We start from the raw sequence: 19,599 nt of genomic DNA on the forward strand, positions 1-19,599 counted from the left end.
GTACTTGACCGTGCTACTACATTTTGTTTTTTGCTTTTCCATGTAACCAGATTTCCTCCAACCATTGTGCAAACTCCAGAAGTAGATTTTCTATCATCTGGGGATCTGGCCCAGTCAGCATCCATGAATCTCTCAATATTGAAGTGTCCATGTTTTTTATAGAGGAGCCCCCTTCCAAGAGCTCCTTTCAGATAGCTTAGTATCCTCTCAAGTGCTTGCCAATGACTAAGTTGTGGCTTGTGCATATACTGACTTACCACACTTCCTGCATATGAAATGTCTGGCCTTGTTACGCATAGGTAAATAAGTTGTCCCACTAACCTTTGATATTTTCCAATATCTACATCTTCTCCAGTGCCTCCACATCATTTTTTTTTTACATCCATAGGAGTGTCTACAGGTTTGCATCCCATCATACATGTTTCTTCTAGTAGATCAAGGGCATATTTTCTTTGGGATAGAACAATTCCATGTTTGGATTGTAAGACCTCAATACCCAAAAAATATTTCAGTAATAAAAGATCCTTTGTCTTGAATTTAGCACATATTCTTTCTTTTATTTTCTGAATGCCCTCAGAATCATTCCCAATTAAAATAATGTCATCAACATAAATAACTAGAATCAACTTACCTCATGTTGTGTTCTCAACAAATAGTGAGTGATTTTTCGAGCATCTATAAAAACCTACCCGTATGATGGCTTTACTAAATTTCTGAAACCATGCCCGTGGGGACTGCTTTAGTCCATATAGAGATTTTTTTAAGGAGACATACGAACTCCCCCTCAACCACATATCCAGGTGGTTGTTGCATATAAATATCTTCTTTGATATCACCATTGAGAAATGCATTTTTAACCTCCAGTTGATATATTGGCCATGAAGAATTAGCTACCAAGGATAATAAAATACGTACCGAGGTCATTTTTGCCACTGGAGAGAATGTCTCATCATAATCAATGCCATATCATTGAGTGTAACCTTTTGTAACCAGACGTGCTTTCAGTTGTGCAATAGTCCCATCCAGATTATGTTTAACAGTATAAACCCACTTGCAACCAACGGGTTTTTTATCTATAGGTAGAGGAACCAGGGACCATGTGTGATTATCATTGAGTGCCTTCATTTTTTCATCCATTGCTGCCTTTCACCCTGGATGTTGTAGAGCCTCCTGATATGACTGTGGAACAGATATGGAGGAAATAGAAGAAAGAAACTGACAACATAATGGTGAGAGACGATGATGAGACACAAAATTGGAAATAGGATGAGAAGTAGAAGGTTGAGTGCATGATCGAGGTTCTTTTCTTATAGCAATAGGACGGGTATCAAATTGAGGACCAAAAATGATTGGAGATGAAGGACATACCTCTGGTGGATCCGACAACTCGGCAGGTTTGATATCGGTCCCTGTCTCTGGGGGCTGAACAATATCTGTATCATGAGGCACAACCGGTCAAGGAGAACTTGGTATTGATGACATACCAGGTGAAGCGCTATCAGAATAATATGGGGAGTCTTCAAAGAATGTTACATCCTTGGACACAAATAAACATTGCAAAGGAGGACTATAACAAACATAACCCTTTTGTGTGCAAGAGTATCCCAAAAAAATACATTTGATAAATTTAGGGTCAAGTTTGTTGTGTCTAGGCAATGTATTATGAACAAAACATTGACAACCGAAGACTTTCAATGGTAATGCAAACCGATCATCATGTGGTAATAGTTTAGAGTAGGGGGATTTATTCCCAAGAACGGTAGACGGTAGAAGATTTATAAGGAAACACGCTGTAAGGACAGCATGGGGCCAGTAAAAGTATGGAACTTTCATGGCATATAATAGACCTCGAGCTACCTCAAGAATATGACGATTTTTCCATTCGACTACACCGTTTTGTTGAGGAGTGTAGGCACATGATGTCTGATGGATAATGTCATTCTCTTGACAGAATGAGTCAAGGTCTTTTGAAATATAATCTTTGGCATTATTAGACTGGAGGATTTTTTTCTTCTGACCAAATTGTGTGAGTACCATCGCATAAAAAGATTTAAAAATAGATGGTATCTCAGAACTCTCCTTAAAAATAAACAACCAAGTTGTGCGAGTGAAATCATCAATTAAAGTGATAAAATATTTGGCTTGAGAAATATTAGAGACACTCAAAGGCCCCCAAACATCAGTATGAATCAACGAAAAAGGAATGTCACTTTTGACTTCTGGACTAGGAGAGTAAGTACTCCTTTTTATGTTTACTTAACTGACACACCTCACAAGTGGATTTTGACCTTATCTTAAGAGACCGAAACATATGATGAAGAGACTGTATGGAAGGATGTCCCAACCCATTTTGCCATAATCGTGTCTCATTCTCAGTAGTAGACACCATATTGATATTTGGCACGTCCAATTAGTAGAGCCCCCCTTGTTCATGGCCTCCACCAATCACCTGCTTCGTTATAAGATCCTGAAAAACATATGAAGTAGGTGAGAAGATAACCTAGCAATTAAAATATTTTGTAAGCTGACTCACAGAGAGTAAGTTTAAAGGAAAATAAGAAGAAAAAAAATCAGTGAGCGGAAGTGATGGGGTGACAGAAGTGGAACCTTTTCCTTCAACTTTGGTTTGAGAACCGTTAGCTATGGTAACAAACATTTGTGAAAGATTTTGAGATAAAGAATGTAATAAAGTTTTGTTACCTGTAACATGCTTGGAGGCTCCTAAATCAATTATCCAGGATGAAGATTAGGCAGATAGCATACCTGAAGCAGTAGTGGCAGTAGTAGTTATAGAGGGACTAGGAGAAGATCCTAGCATGGTCTTCATTTTCTAAAATAGTTCATACTCTTCATCAGTAATAATCTTCTGTGTGGCTGATGCTGTGGGATGGTCTTCTTGTGCATCAGTAATAAGGGCTTGATTAGCCCTTGTCGATTCTGACTTGTCATTAGTTTTATAGCATATTTCTTTATAGTGGCCATATCTACCACAGTAAGTGCATGCCTTGTAACGGCACTGGTCTATAGTGTGGCCAGGAAATTTGCAATGAGTACATTTAATATCATCTGTTATGCTAGTACTAGTCCTTCCTCTTATTCCTCACCCCCCTCTATAACCTCTTCCTCGGCCTCAACCGCGGTCAGAGGATGATCCTCTATGACCAGAATACATAGCAGATGACACATCAGTAGTGGGGGAAGAAGTGTCTGGTATACGAAGTAATGTTGCACACACATCATCAAACTTTGGGACAGTAGAAGCACTTAATAGTTGACTCTTGGCAATCTCAAGATGAGGTTTAACATTGGCAAGACAAATAGCAGTAATGAGTGCCTCCTTTTGTTTATCTTGGATAGAAATGTCAGTGGTGGAGGGCTGAGCTAACTTCCACTCTTGAAGAAAACCTCTAAACCATGACAAGTACTCATAAATATTTTCTCCTTGTTTAGTATTCAACATTCGATGGAGAATATCATAGGGTCTATGCAGTGTATTAGGGCATGAATATAGTTTAGTACATGTCTTCCAAATTTTTTTAGCAGTGTCAAGATGAATAACATTACTACATACATTTTCTTCCATGCTATTTATTAGCCTACCAGTTACCAAAGTATCACGCTTCAGCCATTTCATATAAAAAATATCTTCTTCATCAACAGATGGTCCTCGGGTAGTGATGTGACCTAGTAGGTCTTTGGTTATGAGAAACCTCCTAATCGAGGTGGACCAACTCATAAAGTTTGATACCCCTTGTAAGGGTATAGTGGTGATTCTCAGTATATCACCTTTGATATTCATATTATCATCAGCCATGATAGGCTCTTCTTCAAAAAACTTCTAATAACACCAAGTAGCACTTCTTCAAACAACTCGGTATATGTGAATATAGCATCAATGCTAAATTATAATTTTTTCAAAAAGAAAAAAAAAACACTCATTAGAGCCTCAATAGAAATCTTCTATATCAGGGAATTCTTATCCCCAAAAAATTCAATAATCTGAATATGGACTGGTCTCGGCAAACAAAATTTCCAAACCGATAAAACTGTTTTGATAGCTTCTTCTAGATAGAGGAGCATGCATATCCATAACATAATAAGATGAAAGTATTCACTTATTCATCCTTGAATCATCATCTAAATTTGAAAACCAGTAGCATAAAAAAAAATTTGAACACTTATCTCTCGGCTAGTGTTCTTCCTTTATACAAGAGCCTTCTTTGAGTGGTGTTGCTCATCACTTTCTAGAGCATTTCTTTGTCGAGGGATCCTATATTTATTGTTCTGATACCATGTTGAATTTAGGATCCCTTTTCCATGATCACGAACAAAAGAAAGAAGAAAGGAAAAGGAGAAAAGTGAAGGAAAGCTCTCGGGTAGAGAAGAAAAAATAAAAAGAGAAGAGGAGGTCGTGCCAAGCAAGGAGAGAGAAAGAGAGAAACCGACTCGGGATTGAATGTATTGCCTTGATTAATTTCAAATTACAATGCCTCGATTTATAGTAGAGGAGGAGGTACAGTTCATATACAACTTATACTTCAATCCTAATTACATTCCAACTTTAACTCTTCAATATAAGTAAGTATATTCAAACTAAACTACTAGAAGCCTCACTTGAGTAGAACTAGGAGTCCTTCATTATTAAAGTCAATGTAATGGATAAGCCAACTCGTAGCCTTATCCTTGTGGGCCCCTCATGATCTCCCAGTGCACCTTGATAAGAGTGCCAGCTTGTGAGATACTTGTGGGTCCCATTTGATCTTCAAGTATTCTAAATCAATTCAGCTTGTGCTTCTTGCTTCCTTAACTCGTGCTTGCTTTGGGTGAGAACTCTTCTTGGTGTCCCAAATCCCCTAGGACTCTTCTTGATGACCTACGTCCTCATGGTGGGTCGTACCATCTCGAGCACCATGGTGGGACTCACATTGTAACACTTACAAGAGGCTCGACCCACTGGTTTAACAATGCATCGTACTCAATTTCCCATTCAAATAGGAACAGTCCATGTTAAAAAAGGTTAATAGGAGCATAATATCATTATCGAATTGGTTAATGGTTATATTGGCTGGAATACCCGAGGTTACAGGGCTACTGGTCCGAAGAGACTCACACGCCGAAAGTGTCGATGTAACCAACTGCCCATTCTACAACATTATTATTAGAAGGATTTAAAGCCAACTTAGTGTTAAGCTGACAAGAATAGGGTCAAAACCCGAATAGTGAAAAGTAGCAGCAGAGGTCATGTTGGGCCTATTAGAGACTATTAGTAACTGTTGTGTTTTTGTGTCAAAATCTCGCAAGAGATTAAACTGGAAACCCCAGGGTGCAAGGCTACTGGTTTGAAGGACATTTCAAGAGGCTCGACCCACTGGTTTAACAATGCCACGTATTCAATTTCCCAATAAAACGGGAACAGTCCATGTTAAGAATGTTTAATAGGAACATAATATCATTATCGAATTTTTTAATGGTGATATCGACTAGAATACACATGATAGCAGAGCTAAAGGTCCGAAGAGAGTCACTCGCCGAAAGAGTCGTTGCCATTGGTTTAACAACGCCACGTAAGCAACTTCCCATTCTACAAAAATATTATTAGACTAATTTAAAGCCAACTTAGTGTTAAGCTAACAATGATCGGGTCAAAATCTGAATAGAGTTAAGAAGAAGCAGAAGTCATGTTGGGCCTATCAGAGAGTATTAGTAACTATTGAGTCAAAATCTCGCAATTGATTAAATTGAGTATATCGGCTGGAAACCTGAGGGTGCAGGGCTACTGGTTCAAATGAGCTTTCAAGAGGCTCAACCCACTAGTTTAATAATGCCACGTACTCAATTTCCCATTCAAACTGGAACAGTCCATGTTAAGAATGTTTAATAGGAACATAATATCGTTATCGATTTGGTTAATGGTTATATCGGCTGGAATACTCGAGGCTAAGGGGCTACTGGTCCGAAGAGTCTCACTTGCCAAAAGAGTCGCTGCCACTGGTTTATAACGCCACGTAACCAACTACCCATTCTACAACGATATCATTAGACGGATTTAAAGACAACTTAGTGTTAACCCGGTAAGAATAGGGTCAAAACCCGAATAGTGTTAAGTAGAAGTAGAAGTCATGTTGGGCCTATCAGAGACTATTAGTAATTGTTCTGTCAAAATCTCACAAGAGATTAAGTCCAATATATCGGTTGGAAACCCTAGGGTGCAAGGCTACTGGTTCGAAGGAGCTTTCAAGAGGCTCGATACACTGGTTTAACTGTGCCACATACTCAATTTCCCATACAAACGGGAACAGTCCATGTTAAGAATGTTTAATAGGAACATAATATTATTATCAAATTGGTTAATGGTTATATCAGCTGGAATACCTGAGGCTGCAGGGCTACTGGTCCAAAGAGACTCACTCGCCGAAAGAGTCGTTGTCACTGGTTTATCAACGCCACGTAACCAACTGCCCATTCGACAATGATATTATTAGCCAGATTTCAAGCCAACTTAGTGTTAAGCCGGCAAGAAGGGGGTCAAAACCCGAATAGTGAAAAGTAGCAATAGAAGTCATGTTGGGCCTATCAGAGACTATTAGTAATTGTTGTGTCTAAATATCGCAAGAGATTAAATTGAGAATATCGGCTGGAAACCCGAGGGCGCATGGCTATAGGTTCGAAGGACCGTTCAAGAGGCTCTACCCACTGGTTTAACAATGCCACATATTAAATTTCCCATTCAAACGGGAACAATCCATGTTAAGAAGGTTTAATAGGAACATAATTTCGTTATCGAATTGGTTAATGGTTATATCGGTTGGAATACCCAAGCTTGTAAGGCTACTGGTCCGAAGAGACTTACTCACTGAAAGAGTCATTGCCACTGGTTTAACATTGCCACGTAACCAACTGCCCATTTGACCGATATTATTAGATGAATTTAAAGCCAACTTAGTGTTAAGCCAGTAAGAATAGGTTCAGCACCCAAATAGTGTTAAGAAGAAGCAGAAGTCATGTTGGGCCTATCAGAGACTATTAGTAAATGTTGTGTTAAAATCTCACAAGAGATTAAATTCAGAATAATATCGGCTGGAAACCCGAGGGCATAGCTACTAGTTTGAAGGAGCTTTCAAGAGGCTCAACCCACTGGTTTAACAATGCCACGTACTCAATTTCCCATTCAAATGGGAACAATCCATGTTAAGAATGTTAAATAGGAACATAATATCGTTATCGAATTGGTTAATGGTTATATCGGCTGGAATACCCGAGGCTGCAGGGCTACTGGTCCGAAGAGACTCACTCGCTGAAAGATTCGTTGCCACTGGTTTAACAACGCCACATAGCCAATTGCCCATTCTACAACAATATTATTAGACGGATTTAAATCCAACTTAGTGTTAAGCCAGCAAGAATAGGGTCAAAACCCGAATAGTGTTAAGTAGAAGCATAAGCCATGTTGGGCCTTTCAGTGAGTATTAGTAACTGTTGTGTCAAAATATCGCAAGAGATTAAATTGAGTATAACGGTTGGAAACCCAAGGGTGCAGTGATACAGGTTTCACAATGCCATGTACTCAATGTCCCAATCAAATGGGAACAGTCCTTGTTAAAAATGTTTAATAGGAACATAATATAGTTATCAAATTGGTTAATGGTTAAATTGGCTGGAATACCAGAGGCTGCAGATCTACTGGTCCGAAGAGACTTACTCGCCAAAAGAGTTGTTGCCACTGGTTTAACAACGTCACGTAACCAACTGCCCATTCTACAACGGTATTATTAAACAGATTTACACGCAACTTATTGTTAAGCCTGCAAGAATAGGGTCAAATTCCAAATTGTGAAAAGTAGCAGTAGAAGTCATGTTGGGCCTATCAGAGACTATTATTAACTGTAGTGTTGTTGTGTCAAAATCTCTCAAGAGATTAAATTGAGTATATCTGTTGGAAACCCGAGGGCGCAGGGCTACTCGTTCGAAGGGCCTTTCAAGAGGCTCGACCCACTAGTTTAACAATGCCACGTACTCAATTTTCCAATAAAATGGGAACAGTCCATGGTAATAATGTTTAATAGGAATATAATATCGATATCGAATTGGTTAATGGTTATATCGGCTGGAATTCCCGTGGTTGTAGGGCTACTAGTCCGAAGAGACTCATTCGCCGAATGATTCGTTGCCACTGGTTTAACAACGCCACATAACCAACTTCCCATTCTACAACGATATTACTAGATGGATTTAAAGCCAACTTAGTGTTAAGCCAACAAGAATAGGTCAAATCTCGAATAGTGTTAAGTAGAAGCAGAAGTCATGTTGGGCTAATCAGAGAGTATTAGTAACTGTTGTGTGTAAATCTTGCAAGAGATTAAATTGAGTGTATCGGCTGGAAACCCGAGGGAGTAGGGCTACTGGTTTGAATGAGCTTTCATGAGGATCGAACCACTGGTTTAACAATGCCACGTACTCAATTTCCCATTCAAACTGGAACAGTCCATGTTAAGAATGTTTAATAGGAACATTATATCGTTATCAAATTGGTAAATGGTTATATCGGTTAGAATACCCGAGGTTGTAGGGCTACTGGTCCGAAGAGACTCACTCGACAAAAGAGTCGTTACCACTGGTTTAACAACGCCACGTAACTAACTACCCATTCTAAAATGATTTTATTAGATGGATTTAAAGCCAACTTAGTGTTAAGCCAGCAAGAATAGGGTCAAAGCCCGAATAGTGTTAAGTAGGAGCAGAAGTAATGTTGGGCCTATTAGAGACTATTAGTAATTGTTGTGTCAAAATATCGCAAAAGATTAAATTAAGTATATCAACTGGAAAGCCGAGGGCGCTGGGCTACTGGTTCGAAGGAGCTTTCAAGAGGCTCGACCCACTGGTTTACCAATGCCACGTACTCAATTTCCCACTCAAACGGGAACAATCCATGTTAAGAATGTTTAATAGGAACATAATATCATCATTAAATTTTTTAATAGTAATATCAGCTGGCATACCCGAAGCTGCAGGGCTACTGGTCCAAAGAGACTCACTCGCCAAAAGAGTTTTTGCCACTTGTTTAACAACGCCACGTAACCCATTGCCCATTCGACAATGATATTATTAGACGGATTTAAAGCCAACTTAGTGTTAAGCCAGCAAGAAGAGGGGCAAAACCCTAATAATGTGCATGTTATGCACGTAATAACATTATTATTTTAATTTTTTTCTTTAATTTACTTTATTTATTTCAGTTTTAGGTCACAGGGGTATTTTTGGAATATTTTATTTATAGGGGTATTTTTTTAATATTTTATCTTAAACCCTAACAGGGTGAACCCTATTTAAGGGGTATGAGTAATGAGAAAGGGAAGCATTGAAGTATTGAGAATTAGGTTAAATCTAGCGTATTGAGGCTTGGGATCACCTTCTTGATCTCGAGGTTAGTGTTTTCCTAAAAAAAAACCACGTATTCTCTCATCCTCCATTGATCTTCGTCTTCCCCATGTCTTCCAACTATCCCTACAGTAATGTTCGAAAGACCCGTAACCCGTGGCAAATGCCAAATCCTCCCAAAGAGTCCTTGTGTCGATCCAGGACCGTAACTATTGGTATCAGAGCGGGAACACAACGGGTTATTCTATATCCCAAGAAACATGGATGGCTATGGGTAAGAAATTGGAAGAAATACGAGCACGATTAGATGCTTCCATTGAATGTTATGCAAGGGAGGAACTCGCTGCTGCAGTAAAACAGGTCACACGACCTCAAATCTCCAACCACATATACGCACAAGAGGTAGCAGAAGCTATCTCAGATGCGTAGAACGGCCCTTGGCCAAAAAAATAAAAAAGTTACGGTCCCAGATCTAACACAAGGATTTTTTGGAAGAATCTGGGATCTGCCATAGGTTACGGGTCTTCTAGACATTACTGTAGGGATATTAGGAAGACATGGGGAAGACGAAGATCAATGGAGGATGAGAGAATACGTGGGTTTTTTTTGAGGAAAACCCTAACCTCGAGATCATGAAGGTGATCTCAAGCCTCTTTACGCTAGATTTAACCTAATTATCAATAATTCAATGCTTCCCTTTCTCATTACTCATACCCCTTAAATAGGATTCACCCTGTTAGGGTTTAAGATAAAATATTACAAAAATACCCCTATAAATAAAATATTCCAAAAATACATATGTGGCCTAAAACTGAAATAAATAAAGTAAATTAAAGAAAACAACTAAACTAATAATGTTATTGCATGCATAACATTACACCCCCTTGGAAGACGAGCTTGTCCTCAAGCTCGGAAGTAGTGTGTGTATGTTGACGTCTCCACCGGTGCCGAAGTAGCATTCGCGATAGCTATGACCCCCCCTCCAGATGCCAAAAATTGGAGTTTATTTTATTTTATTTTATTTTATTGCCCGGTCCGAGTTAGTCATGGTTGACTCGATTTAGGAACCCCGGTCTGGTGCGCAACTCAGCTTCGTGCGCTGATTAAATTTTCCTAAATTAGGAAATTTTGAATCAGAAGCCATCTTCTTCCTTCGACGGAAATTTCGCCGATGGGTCTTCGGAAATCGGAACCCTACCATATCCTCCTGCTGATCCTGAACATAGCGGCCATCGGTGAGTGCAGGAACCTTGTCGACAGTTGCTTCTTCCCTCAGGGCACCGACGAAGGCGGATGACGATCATCTTCCATCCACACAACACTGAACAGGGCAGAAATTTTGCCAAGGTATCTTCAGAAATCGGAACCCTGTCGTTTCCTCCTACCTATCCCGAACATAGCAGCCGTCAGTAAGTGCGGGTACCTTGTCGACAACTTCTCCTTTCCTTAGGGCACCGACGAAGGTGGGCGACGATCGTCTTCTGTCCACACGGCCTTGAACTGGGCAAAAATTTCACCAATGGAGTCTCCTGCTGCTCCTGCGGTGAACAACAACCCTTGGAGGCTTCACTGCTTGGAAAATTTTCGAGACAGACACTTGGAAATATTTCCCGATCGAAATGGCCTGGAAATCTTTCTTCTCCAGTGCGGAACGGAGTGTGGCTGAGTGCATAACATTGGCTTGCCATGAGCAGGGGAGGATTGATTTCGACGTCTTGGCAGAAAACCCTACGGAATGCCCCAAATCGTGATCCCTGCTGTGCGGCTTTGGATCTCCCTATGGGAAAATTTTGAAAGTTTATGATGCCTTCTCTTTTTGCTCATCAACGTCCGCCTCTGGAGACGAATTTTTTTGATTTTTCCGGCCATGGGCTATTCTGCCTGTCCGAGATAGCTTCCGCTACCTCTTGTGCGCATATGTGGTCGGAGATTTGAGGTCATGTGACCTGTTTTGCTGCAGTAGCGACTTCCTCCCTTGCATAACATTCAATGGAAGCATCTAACCGTGCTCGTATTTCTTCCAATTCCTTACCCATAGTCATCCATCTTTCTTGAGATATAGAATAACCCATTGTGTTCCCGCTTGGATACCAGTAGTTACGGTCCCAGATCTGACACAAGGATTCTTTTGAAGGATCTGGGATCTTCCAAGGGTTACGGGTCTTTCAGAAATTACTGTAGGGATAGTTGGAAGACATGGGGAAGACGAAGATCAATGGAGGATGAGAGAATAAGTGGTTTTTTTTAGAAAAGCCCTAACCTCGAGATCAAAAAGGTGATCTCAAGCCTCTTTACGCTAGATTTAACCTAATTCTCAATACTTCAATGCTTCCCTTTCTCATTACTCATACTCCTTAAATAGGGTTCACCCTGTTAGGGTTTAAGATAAAATATTAAAAAAATACCCATATAAATAAAATATTCCAAAAATACCCCTGTGGCCTAAAACTGAAATAAATAAAGTGAATTAAAGAAAACAACTAAAATAATAATGTTATTGCATGCATAAAATAATGTTAAGTAGAAGCAGAAGTCATGTTGGGCCTATCAGAGACTATTAGTACATACTGTGTCAAAATCTGCAAAAGATTAAATTGAGTATATCGGCTGGAAACACCAAGGCATAGGGCTACTGGTTCGAAGGAGCTTTCAAGAGGCTCGACCCACTTGTTTTACAATGCCACATTCTCAATTTTCCATTCAAATGGGAACAATCCATGTTAAGAATGTTTAATAAGAACAAAATATCGTTATCGAATTGGTTAATGGTTATATCGGCTAGAATACCCGAGGCTGCAGGGCTACTGGTCCGAAGAGACTCACTCACCGCAAGAGTCGATGCCACTAGTTTAACAATGCCATGTAACCATGTGCCCATGCTACAAAGATATTATTAGAAAACTTTAAAGCCAAATTTGTGTTAAGACGGCAAGAATAGGGTCAAAACCCGAATAGTGAAAAGTAGCAGCAGAAGTCATGTTGGGCCTATCAGAGACTATTACTAACTGTTGAGCTGTTGAGTCAAAATCCCACAAGAGATTAATTTGAGTATATCGGCTGGAAACCCAAGGACGCAGGGCTATTGGTTCGAAGGACCTTTAGAGAGGCTCGACTCACTGGTTTAATAATGCCTCGTATTCAATTTACCAATAAAATGGGAACAGTCCATGTAAGAATGTTTAATAGGAACATAATATCGTTATCAAATTGGTTAATGGTTATATCGGCTGGAATACCCATGGCTGCAGGGATATTGGTCTGAATAGTCTCACTCAATGAAAGAGTCATTGTCACAGGTTTAACAATGCCACGTAACCAACTTCCCATTCTACAACTATTATTAGACGAATTTAAAGCCAACTTAGTGTTAAGTTGGCAAGAATAGGGTCAAAACCCTAATAGTGTTAAGCAAAAGCAGAAGTCATGTTGGGCCTATCAGAGAGTATTAGTAACTATTGTGTCAATATCTCATAAGAGATTAAATTGAGTATATCGGCTAGAAACACGAGGGAACAGGGCTACTGGTTCGAAGGAGCTTTCAAGAGGCTCGACCCACTGGTTTAACAATGCCATGTACTCAATTTCCTATTCAAACTGGAACAATCCATGTTAAGAATAATAAATAGGAACATAGTATCATTATCGAATTGGTTAATGGTTATGTCGGCTGGAATACCTGAGGCTACAGGGCTACTGGTCTGAAGAGACTCACTCGTCGAAAATGTCGTTGCCACTAGTTTAACAATGCCACATAAACAACTGCCCATTCTACAACGATATTATTAGACGGATTTAAAGCCAACTTAGTGTTAACCCGGTAAGAATAGGGTCAAAACCAGAATAGTGTTAAGTAGAAGCATAAGTCATGTTGGGCCTATCAGTGAGTAATAGTAATTGTTGTGTCAAATTCTCGCAAGAGATTAAATTGAGTATATCGGCTAGAAACCCGAGCGCCCAGGGCTACTGATTCGAAGGAGCTTTCAAGAGGCTCGACCCACTAGTTTAACAGTGCCACGTACTCAAGTTCCCATTCAAACAGGAACAATCCATGTTAAGAATGTTTAATAGGAACATAATATCGTTATCGGATTGGTTAATGGTTATATCCGGTGGAATACCCGAGGCCATAGGACTACTGGTCCAAAAAGACTCACTCGCCGAAAGAGTCATTGCCACTGGTTTAACAACACCACGTAACCAACTACCCATTCTGCAACGATATTATTAGAGGGATTAATACCCAACTTAGTGTTAACTCGGCAAGAATAGGGTCAAAACCCGAATAGTGTTAAGTAGAAGCAGAAGTGAGGTTAATTCTCACTGATAGGCCCAACATGACTTCTGCTTCTACTTAACACTATTTGCGTTTTGACCCTATTCTTGTCGGGTTAACACTAAGTTGGCTTTAAATCCGTCTAATAATATCGTTGTAGAATGGGCAGTTGGTTACGTGGTGTTGTTAAACCTGTGGCAACAACTCTTTCTGCGAGTGAGTCTCATCAGACTAGTAGCCCTACAACCTCGGGTATTCCAGCCGATATAACCATTAACCAATTCGATAACGATATTATGTTCCTATTAAACATTATTAACATGGACTGTTCCCTTTTTGTTGGTAAATTGAATACGTGGCATTATTAAACTAGTGGGTCGAGCCTCTCTCAAGGTCCTTCAAACCAGTAGCCCTACGTCCTCAGTTTTCTAGCTGATATACTCAATTTAATCTCTTGCAAGATTTTGACACAACAACACAACATCTACTAATAGTCTCTGATAGGCCTAACATAACTTCTGCTTCTACTTAACATTATTCGGATTTTGACCCTATTCTGGTTGGCTTAACACTAAGTTGGCTTTCAATCTGTCTAATAATATCGTTGTCATATGGGCAATTGGTTACATGGCGTTCTTAAACCAATGGCAACAACTCTTTTGATGAGTGAGTCTCTTCGGACAAGTAGCCCTGCAGCCTCGGGTGTTATAGCTGATATAACCATTAACCGACTCAATAATGATATTATGTTCCTATTAAACATTCTTAACATGGAATGTTCCCGTTTGAAAGGGTCCGTGGTATTGTTAAACCAGTGGGTCGAGCCACTTGAAAACTCCTTCGAACCAGTAGCCCTGCGCTCTTAGGTTTCCAGCCAATATACTCAATTAAATCTCTTGTGAGATTTTGACACAACAGTTACTAATAGTCTCTGATAGGCCTAACATGACTTATGTTTCTACTTAACACTATTCGGGCTTTGACCTTATTCTTGCCAGCTTAACAATAAGTTGGCTTTAAATCCGTCTAATAATATCGTTATAGAATGGGTAGTTGGTTACATGGCGTTGTTAAACCAGTGGCAACGACTCATTCGGTAAGTCAGTCTCTTCAGACCAGTAGCCTTGCAGCCTCGTGTATTCCAGCCGATATAACCATTAACCAATTTGGTAACGATATTATGTTCCTATTAAACATTATTAACCTGGATTGTTCCCGTTTGAATGGGAAATTGAGTACGTGGCATTGCTAAATCAGTGGGTCGAGCCTCTTGAAAGCTCCTTCGAACCAGTAGCCCTGCATCGTCAGGTTTCCAGCCGATATACTATATTTAATCTTGTGCGAGATTTTGATACAATAGTTACTAATAGTCTCTGATAGGCCTAACATGACTTCTACTTCTACTCAACACTATTCGGGTTTTGACCCTATTATTTCTGGGTTTACACTAAGTTGGCTTTAAATCTGTTGAATAATTTCGTTGTAGAATGGGTAGTTGATTACGTGGCATTTTTAAACCAATGGCAACGACTCAATCGGCAAGTGAGTCACTTCATACTAGTAGCCCTACAGCCTTGGGTATTCCACCCGATATAACCATTAACCAATTCGATAACAATATTATTTTCCTATTAAACATTCTTAATAGGGATTGGTCTCGTTTGAATGGAAAATTAAGTACATGGCATTGTTAAACCAGTGGGTCAAGCCTCTTGAAAGTTCCTTTGAATGAGTAGCGATGTGTCCTGGGTTTCAACCCGATATACTCAATTTAATCACTTGCGAGATTTAGACACAAAAGTTACTAATAGTCTCTGATAGGCCCAACATGACTTCTGTTGCTACTTTTCACTATTCAGGTTATGACCCTATTCTTGCCGACTTAACACTAAGTGGCTTAAAATTCGACTAATAATATCATTGTAGAATGAGCAGTTGGTTTCGTGGCATTGTTAAACCAGTTGCAACGACTCTTTCGGCATGTGAGTCTCTTCGGACTAGTAGCCCTGCAACCTCGGTTATTCCAGCCGATATAACCATTAACCAATTCAATAACGATAATATGTTCCAATCAAGCATTCTTAACATGGACTGTTCTCGTTTGAATAGGAAATTGAGTACGTGGCACAGTTAAACCAGTGGGTTGAGCCTCTTGAAAGCTCCTTTGAACCGGTAGCCCTGCGCCCTCGGGTTTCCAGCCGATATACTGAATTTAATATCTTACGAGATTTTGAGACAACAGTTAGTAATAGTCTCTGATAGGCCCAACATGACTTTTGCTTCTACTTAACACTATTCGGGTTTTGACCCTATTCTTGTTGGCTTAACACTAAGTTGGCTTTAAATCCATCTAATAATATCGTTGTCAAATGGGAATTGGTTATGTGGCATTGTTAAACCAGTGGCAACGACTCTTTTGGCGAGTGAGTCTCTTCGGACTAGTAGCCCTGCAGCCTCGGGTATTCCAGCCGATATAACCATTAACCTATTCAATAATGATATTATGTTCCTATTAAACATTCTTAACATAGACTATTCCCATTTGAATGGAAAATTGAGTATGTGGCATTGTTAAACCATGAGTCGAGCTTCTTGAAAGCTCCTTCAAACCAGTAGCCTTGTGCCCTCAGATTTCCAGCTGGTATACTCAATTTAATCTCTTGCGAGATTTAGACACAACAATTACTAATAGTCTCTGATTGGCCCAACATGACTTCCATTGCTACTTTTCACTATTCGGATTTTGACCCTATTCTTGCTGGTTGAACACTAAGTTGGCTTTAAATCCGACTAATACTATCATAGTAGATATTATGGTCTTGGGTTAAGTACCTATGTCTTCCGCTCCTAACAAGCTGGTCTTTTGGGTAGTATTGGCTAGGTGCTTAACATTTGGTATCAGAGCGGGCTCCCACATCGCGAGTTCGAGTCCCGAGGCGCGCAAAGGCTGGATTAAAATTACTGGTAGGTTCGAAAGGGGCGACCCAGCGGAGGGGGCGACCTGGAGAAATGCGAAGGGGCACTAGGAGTAGGCCACCGCTAGAATAGGCCACCGGGTTGGGCCAAAGTTTTTGTGCCACCGTGGTCGTCAGCTCACGAAGGTGGGGTGTGATATTATGGTCTTGGGTTAAGTACTTATGTCTTCCGCTCCTAACAGGCTGGTCTTTTGGGTAGTATTGGCTAGGTGCTTAACATTTGGTATCAGAGCGGGCTCCCACGTCGCGAGTTCGAGTCCTGGGGCGCGCAAAGGTTGGATTAAAATTACTGGTAGGTTCGAAAGGGGCGACTGTTATGGTCCTGGGTTAAGTACCTATGTCTTCCGCTCCTAACAGGCTGGTCTTTTGGGTAGTATTGGCTAGGTGCTTAACATTTGGTATCAGAGCAGGCGCTACGTCCTGACTTCGAGTCCCAGCGGCCGCGTGCGCAGGTGGACCGCAAGCCCCTGGCGTGACCCTGACCCGGTCGCGTTGTTGTGTTAATGCCGCCGTGGTCGTCGGCTCGGGCGGGCGGGGTGTGATGTTATGGTCCTGGGTTAAGTACCTATGTCTTCCGCTCCTAACATGCCGGTCTTTTGGGTAGTATTGGCTAGGTGCTTAACAGCGACCTAGCAGAGGGGGTGACCTGGAGAACTGCGAAGGGGCACTAGGAGTAGGCCACCACTAGAGTAGGCCACCGGGTTGGGCCAGTGTCGTTGCGCCACCGTGGTCGTCGGCTCACGAAGGTGGGGTGTGATATTATGGTCTTGGGTTAAGTACCTATGTCTTCCGCTCCTAACAGGCTGGTCTTTTGGGTAGTATTGGCTAGGTGCTTAACAAGGGAGACCTGCTGGTCAACCAATACCCTCTCACCAGCACGAGCCAACTTTTCCTGGAATAGTTTTTGATATTGTTCCACCGAACCCATTTGTATCAATAGGACTAACTCTCCCAGGGGGTTGCTGTTGGAGGGAGGCCCAAATCTAACTGTGCATAGATTTTTAAATTCTCCCCAAGTCATTCCCGGTCTCTCTTTCTCTACTTGAGTCACCCATAACATGGATTCATCTATCATATGGAAATAGGCTAGTTGCACCTTATCCCATTCAGTAGTCCCTTGGTTCAAAAAAAAAAATTTCACATCTATGCAACCAAATTAAGGGATCCACGGAACCATTGAAAGAGGGAAACTCTAACTTGGGGTACCTTGGGATTGTGTCTCCATGCTGAGGTCCTTTGACAACAGTGAGTCCAGGCCACTGCTCCCCACTTCTGTGATATGGTTGAGCAACCTCTCTCACCTCTGGACTCTGATGTCTCTCTATCCTACACTCCTGTAGCATGCTAATGATTTGGCTCATCTCTTCTTCCAAACCACAAACCATTCCCAACACTGGTTGTGCTGTTTCAAGGCTATCTTCTATCTTTGGTATCCTGATTTGGATTTCTTCATTGCTGATATTATCCACCATGTTACCCTACTCTGATACCAAGTTGTTACGGTCCCGGGTCATGGATCGAGTGTTATGGACTCCATAGCATCACGAGTTATCCATAGGCATAGGAATTAAATTATGTCAATTTAATTTTCATGTAATTTCAATTCGGTTTGGTTTACTTTATTTGGGTTGGTTCACTTTGGGTTGGTTTAATGTAATGTGGCGTGAACCACTTGACCTATGGTTCATCTTTATAATTTCTTCTTCAACCCTATTTAGGGTGACGTGAATGAGAAGAGAGGCAAGTATTTAGAAAATTACATTAAACAGGTTAGATTCTCCCTCAGAGGTCTAGGTCGGATTCTCCCTCTGAGGTCCAGGTTGAGCTTCCTTCAAAGCTCCTTCGATCTATTTAATTTCCATCATTCCACGTTTCAGAAACAAATTCTCTTCCAACGTCAAGAGCATCCATGGAGGGAAGAGAGGAAAGAAGGGTGACTCGATCCATGGCAAGGGAAGAACCTAACATCTTGGTATCAGACAGGTCCACCCTTGGGGATTCCTCTTCCCCTGACGATTTGAGACAGTTCGTGGAAGATACAAGGCAGAGGACAGACGACCAGGCTCATGCCCATGAAGAGGTGCGTCAAACAACATCTGATTTGCGTGAGGCAATAAAATCAATGGATGCTGCCATCCAAGCTCTCCTCTTGGGACAAGAGGAACACGATACACGAGCCCACCCACCAGCTGCATACTCTCCACCTCCTCCCCCACAACCACCAATGCGTCAACACCATTCCCATATGGGACCTGCCATTCAAGGACCAAACACTACGCCCAGGTATTTAAAACTTGACTTTCCTACATATGATGGGTCTAAGGACCCTTTGATTTGGTTAGCCAAGTGTGATCAGTTCTTTTATCATCAAAAAACACCTGCGGATGAGAAAGTGTATTTGGCCACCTACCACATGCTCGATGAAGCGCTTCTATGGTACCACCAATTTTGAAATGACCAAGTGATTCAGGATTGGGCAACTTTTAAACAATCTTGCATGATGCGATTTGGTCCTCCAGCTAGTAGCAATCCATTGGGAGAATTAATCAATTACAAACAAACTGGAACGCTAGAGGTGTACCAAAAGACCTTCCAGGAAAGGTTAGCCCAGGCAAACCAGTTTGTTAGCCACACACAGGATGTTCATATTTTTACTGCTGGTTTGACAGAAGCTTTGCAACTAGAAGTTGAATTACATACTCATACAGATTTAGACCACGCTATGAATTTAGCCAGGGCCATTGAGCACAAACAGTGTGTTCTAAAGGAGTCACTGGTCAGAAAACCAGCTTGGCCTGGGAGGCACAATGCCTCAGTGCCAAACCCTTCCTATGGACCTCCAAGATTTAGAGACAGTGCAGCCCCATGCCTAGACATCTCTAATTCGGCTCCACCTGCTCCGTACTTCAAAAAACTTACTAGACAGGAAATGGAACAGAGAAAGGCCAAGGGCCTCTGTTTTAACTGTGATGAACA

Source organism: Aristolochia californica, unplaced genomic scaffold (assembly GCF_029961685.1).
Source record: "Aristolochia californica isolate CCGP_79_NKW_82.1479 unplaced genomic scaffold, dmAriCali1.0.hap1 SCAF_11, whole genome shotgun sequence".
NCBI lineage: Eukaryota > Viridiplantae > Streptophyta > Magnoliopsida > Piperales > Aristolochiaceae > Aristolochia > Aristolochia californica.